The 5,980-nt window shown below is 35.6% G+C and overlaps 1 long non-coding RNA gene across 5 annotated transcripts; it reads right to left on the bottom strand.

Annotated features, from left to right (window-relative positions):
* Nucleotides 1–1,321: 1,321 nt before the first annotated feature.
* LOC147485984 (uncharacterized) lies at nucleotides 1,322–3,792 on the bottom strand. Of its 5 annotated transcripts, XR_015202005.1 has the most exons (5): nucleotides 3,522–3,792; nucleotides 2,480–2,585; nucleotides 2,231–2,398; nucleotides 1,715–2,135; nucleotides 1,322–1,624 (listed from the first exon to the last, which is right to left on the bottom strand). It is a non-coding gene; the product is annotated as an uncharacterized LOC147485984 (long non-coding RNA). The 5 variants fall into 5 exon arrangements; XR_015202004.1 differs by having other exon boundaries at nucleotides 1,322–2,135; nucleotides 2,480–2,631; XR_015202006.1 differs by having other exon boundaries at nucleotides 1,322–2,135; nucleotides 2,231–2,318; nucleotides 2,480–2,631.
* Between the last annotated feature and the right edge of the window lie 2,188 nt (nucleotides 3,793–5,980).

The following is a 5,980-nucleotide window of genomic DNA, read 5'->3' as shown; positions in this document are numbered from 1 at the left end:
GCTTGGATATTTCAGAAGAACTACACAAAATACATTATTAGAGTGGATGACCCTTTGGGTGATGACAATTGCGGGTATAGAGTTATGTGCATTGCACTGGAAAGAAGTCAGGAAGAGTGGCCGTTGATGAGAAATGAGTGGTTACAAGAACTTAATGACAACCTTCCCCTATACTGTACATTGTACACTCACAGTGAGGTTATATTTGTGAAACCTACAATTCCGCATGAAAAAGGTTGGGCACCCTCTGATAAGTGGATGAGCATGCGCTTTATTGGATATCTATTTGCTTCAAGATTTAATGTCGTCCTCGTACATATAGGATGTATCTACTGCTATCTTATCATGCCACTGAGAACCCAAGCAAATCCTGAGAGAGTAAAGAAAGTGTTGGGTACCACTTTCGTACATGGATGTCATTTTTTCCATGTTGAACTTGCTGATGATTGTCCGGTTCCAAAACCGATGTGCAGATGGTGTACATAGAACTCGACACTTAATTGTAGATAGTTGGGATACTACATTACAAGCAAGACAAGTGCAATTTATGACATTGAACATTCCTAGTCTAGTATTATAATACGAGCACACTAATGATAGGTCCGAAATACCAATAGTACATGATATCAACAAATCCATTTAATTAATGTTCATGTGGTTAGAATTGTAATTTGGCTTTTGATATAATTTTATTAGAATTGTAATTACGTACCCAAGTTAATTTGGTAAAATTTCATTTCATTTTAATAAATTGTTCTCAAATTCGATGTGGCTGGGTCGTTTGGAACAACCAAATTCGATAGGGTTATTTCGTTTGGGACTGAAGCTAATCGATGTGAGTGCCTTTAAAGATTTCTTACTGGAATTTTTGCCTCTGGGGCGGTCTGCTCACATCATTTAATATAAATGGTCTATATGATATGGTTGGGTCGTTTGGGATTAACCCAATTCGATGTGGCTGGGTCGTTTGGGACTCACTCAATTCGATGTGGTTATGTCATTTGGGACTGAAGCTAATCGATGTGTGTGGGTCGTTTAAGATTTCTTACTGGAATTTTGCCTCTATGGCGGTTTGCTCACACCGTTTGAAATAAATGGTATATACCATGTGATTGGGTCATTTGGGACTAACAAAATTCGATGTGGTTATGTCGTTTGAAATAAATGGGATACGATCTAGCGGGGTCGTTTGGGATTGGAACTTGGCAAACTTCAGGCTGTTTTTTCTGAACTTCCATATTCTTCAAACTTACCACCTACACTTAAATTACAATTCCATAGTACATTACATCAAACTTGTCAAAACATCATTCAAATTCATATTCATATTCATATTCATATTCAAATTCAACTTCAAACTCCTCAATACATTACATCAAATTTGTCAAAACATCATTCAAATTCATATTCATATTCAAATTCAAATTCCTCAATGCATTACATCAAACAAAAACCAAAAGAAAAGTCCACGCTACTGGATCATCGCGATATCGTCCGCTAATGAACTTGCACTAAGTCAAATTGTATGATCCATAAACTCATTCCGTGCTTCCTCTGGAATCGCAGTCCCACCCAATTGTAAGCATCTCATGACCAAGCGACTAGTTTCATCGATAATGGGGTGCTGCAAAAATTAAAATGCAAAACTACATTAGTATATACATTTCCAAAAGACCAAAAGAAAAAAAAAACTAAAGTTTGAATATTAACTCACCAGATTATGATATAGAAGACTCTGTAGAGAGAAATGAATAGGAAAATCATGGTTTAATTATCATTCGAATATGAGTATGTTTTTCGTACCAATAATACATGTACCTATACTTACACTCCTATGGATAAGTAACAATAGGTCTTCGATTTTGGGGTTGTATCACGTACATGATTTTGCCATCTACCCAGTAGGCATGCACAATATTAAATTTCACATTGTAGCCGCGTCTAGAAGGGGTTCTCGTCGAGGTCCTTGGTCTTGGGGGATTTGAGGGTACAAACTGCACATGACCCAACTGACGCATAACCTTAGAAACATTATAATGCTCCACAACATCAAGAAAACATATAAATCCCTCAAAAAAAGTTATTTCATCCACCGCCCATGTAGCTCGAACATTATCATAGGGATACCATTCAACCTATCAAATAGTATATGATCGAAGAAATCAATCATTAACCCCGTACTCTAATAATCAATTAATAAATAAAATTATTTACAAACCCAAATGCTTACATCAGAATAAGTCAAATCATCAAGTGCCGCTCAAGTATGCTTCAATGCATTTGTTCTGTTAGCATAGCTCAACCGAGTAATTGAGTACCTACGAGTACGCGACAAGCTCAAGTTATACTTCAAGTTTGGGAATGTCCTAAACTTCAGGAAGTACTCATAGATCCATGCCTAGATTAATATAGACACCAAGTTAACATTCTAATAGATAGATAAAATTAGCATTGAAAAGAGAAACGAAAATACTCATACCTATAGGAGAGTTAAATAGCTTGAAACACCCTTCACCTTAGCACTTGTGGCAGTCCCAAGACCCTTATACAAGTATGCCAGTAAGGCTGCACCCCATACGTAGTCCCTGATCTCGTTAAATTTCAAAAGTAGGTTCAGATAACAAACAGGAACTGCAGTTCCAAATGGCATAACGGTGAAGGTGGTACATCCAAAGAAAAATAGCAGATAATTGGAAATGAGTTTGAGACAGCACCACTTAGCTTGGAAGCGTACCATACATTAAAGAAAGGCAATAGAGGATAAGCAAGGCTAAGCTACACATGGAGCAACGGACATGAAAGATATCGTTAATATTATCACTTGCCACATAGATGATTTTATTCCTACATTACTCGGAACCTACAGTTATATCGCAAACTAACTAATATCATTCCATGTGGCCTTTATCTCCTAACAAAGCACTGGGGTTCTACTTTATGACATCGAGCAGATCTTTCAGAATACAATAGACTGTAACTATATAATAGATTATTCAGAACAACCATTAAAAAATTATAACTAAACATGCTTTGAAGAAAACAGCTTTGAGATTTGTAATCAAATACAACAGTAGATACATGCAAACCGAGAATCAGATTTCCAGTAGGAAAATAAAGGAGATAGTCTATGGATATCACTGAAACAACGAAATTAAAACCAGAGAAAACTTAAAACAAGCACTCAGAAACATATTCGAAATAGTTTTAGCTTCAACCTGGTTTTGAATTACAATCCACTAAATATAACCTGCTAAACTCTCCCTAAAAACAGAAGTATGACAAAGAAATCCTATTAGAGACAAAACTTAATATAAGAAATTAAACACAAAAAAAAAAAAAAAAAAAAAAAAATTGAAACAAAACAACAAAAAGAGTCAGTAACAAATTCAACCAAATCATTCCAAGAATCACAAATGAGAAAATCCATGGAGTCCCCATTGTAGAGAAGCCAAAACAAGGGAAACTCAAAGCAACAAAATCAAATATTTTCATCTTTATGAACACATGTATTGTTTACTTACCTTTCTGTGGAGAGAATGAGATAGAGAAATCGAGGTTTGCCACAACTCAAGAGATGGAGAGAGATAGACAGAGAGAGAGAGACTGCCCTCGCAAAGAGAGATCGAGAGTTTGCCGTGAGGAGAAACTGAGAGATTAGACTGAATCAATCTTTAATTTTGCAGAGACCAAATCAATTTATGGTGTTTGGTGGAGTAGAGGAGACGGAGACGAAGGATGGTAGCTGGATTTTTCCAGTTTCTTGGTGTTTTTGTTAAGTCGGGTTTCTTTGGTTGGGGGGTGTATGATTTGGTCTGTTGTGCCCAACATAACTGTAGACCCCAAGTTGGGTCGGGGTCTGCCCAACACAAGTGTGTGTGTGTGTGGAGGGGGGGGGGTCAAATGCAAATGTTGGGTTTAATCTCCCTGGTTGATACATACCCGGCATAAAAACCCCCTCATTATGTACTAACTCATAAAAACCCCCTATTTTTCTAAAATATCCAAACTGACTAAAATACCCCCACACATAAAACCCTAGATCTCAAATTTCTTTTCTCGATAGTGAGATCTAGAGAAGAGATCAAGAGGGAAAGAAGAAATATATCCCACGTCCAATCCCGGTTCAGCAAAGAAGTCAATTAGCAAGATGGCCAGCCCCGCGGATGTTGACAACCCTTTGACCAACTATCTTTCGCAAGACGAGGTTGAATTCTTAAAGCCATTAAAAGGCAAAGCAGCTAGCCAAGAACTTAATGCTTATGATTCAAAGGACTTTCTTTTTACTAGAATTCCCTACTACCAGCAACTCAATCAACAAGAATATAGAAACTCATAAGCAAAACTTTGACTTGAAGATTCGGGTTATACCGATTCCAAACAGTTGGTAAAGAATATCTTTCCGATCTCTTACTCAAGTCAATGAGGGAGAGTGCAACCAATTCTTCTTTCCTGGTGAAATAGAAACTTAATGCTTATTCTTCTATCGTAGGTGTGTCGGAACAAGTTGATAGGATCCCTATGCTTGTGGCCTTATTTATGTGCTTCTAGCCGAAGTAGTAGGCGCGAGGAATCAAAAAGCGGTTCAAGGAGCTCGCGATCCATGCCTTGCTTGGGTGCATCAGTCGAATGCTTTTGTATTCTATAAAGCAAGGAAAGTGAATTATGGATGTAAATCTTTGATCTTTTATGTAATGTCAGTTTGTTTTGGAATTCTGAATGTAACTTTTGGATACTATTTTTGTTTAAATTCTTGATCTTTGAATTCTAGATGTAATGCAAAAAATGAGTTTGATGCGTTTGTCAGTTTGTCAAATTTCTATAGCCATGTTAGAAAAAAGTTTATGAGAATTCATATTTGCACATGTAAATTCCGATTTGTATAGACTGTGTCACGCACTTGTCAGATGACAAAAACAAACGTCTGTGAAAATTCATGTTAATCTTGAACAAAAAGAACTTCTACATCTTATGCGGGTTAAAATTTTCATAGGTTAATCTTACTGTGTAATTAAGATTTTCATAGCATACGTCTGACATTAGAATTGTTTTATTTTAGTAATCTACTACGAAAATCTAAATTTTCATATGTAAATGCAGATTTGCATAGGTTAAACAACTACGAAAATATAAAATTTCCATACATTTTTTCATCAAGCTTGTTTTGTTTCACAAATCTACTATGTAAACTTAAATTTTCAAATGTAAATTCCAATTTTCTTATATCAAGCTACTCTGTTAACTTAAATTTTCATATGTAAATTCAAATTTGCATATAAATTAAATAAACTATGTAAATTTGTATTTGCATATGTGAATTTTCATTTACATATATGAATTTGTATTTACATATGTCAAGTTACTATGTAAATATATATTTACATATATTTTGTCAAGGCATCAGACAATTTCAACTCTCAAATTTTGTCTCTGCATTTGCTTTGGTTTCTCCTTACCCATTACTTTTGAGTAGATTAAAGTGATCATTCTCTCCCATACAAGATCTCCTACTTGACTAACCTCTTCAAATCACGTAAATCTAACTTATTTCCTACAAACATTTCATCAAACAAATTCCACTTAATCTACTGACATCTCATCAATCATCGAGTGATAATAACGCCCTAGTTCAAAGTCCCTCATTGGCTTATAAATATCATCATGAAGATGTATGTGGTAAAGAGTATTTTCACATAAGAATGAAATACTAGTGGCTCTCTTCAATGGGAAAGAAACGAAGTTAAAATCAGTGTTTTCGTTGGCTTATTCGTTAGAGCAAACTCAACAAAGAAAAAATATACGATGGTTATTTATTTAGAAGGGCAAAAAAGGAAATAGATAAGTGTGAAGATAAAAATTAGAGCGAGATTTGCGTCCATTATAGAAAGCAGGGAGGTTAATTGGTTGGACGTGAATAATAGGGAGGTTTTATGGATACGTCCGTACACAGGGGGTTTACATGTAATTGAACCGAAATGAGGGG

The sequence above is a fragment of the Coptis chinensis genome, chromosome 7, assembly GCF_015680905.1.
Source record: "Coptis chinensis isolate HL-2020 chromosome 7, ASM1568090v1, whole genome shotgun sequence".
Classification (NCBI taxonomy): Eukaryota; Viridiplantae; Streptophyta; class Magnoliopsida; order Ranunculales; family Ranunculaceae; genus Coptis; species Coptis chinensis.
Note: the sequence above shows the minus strand (reverse complement) of the source record. Positions and strands in the feature narration are given on the sequence as shown.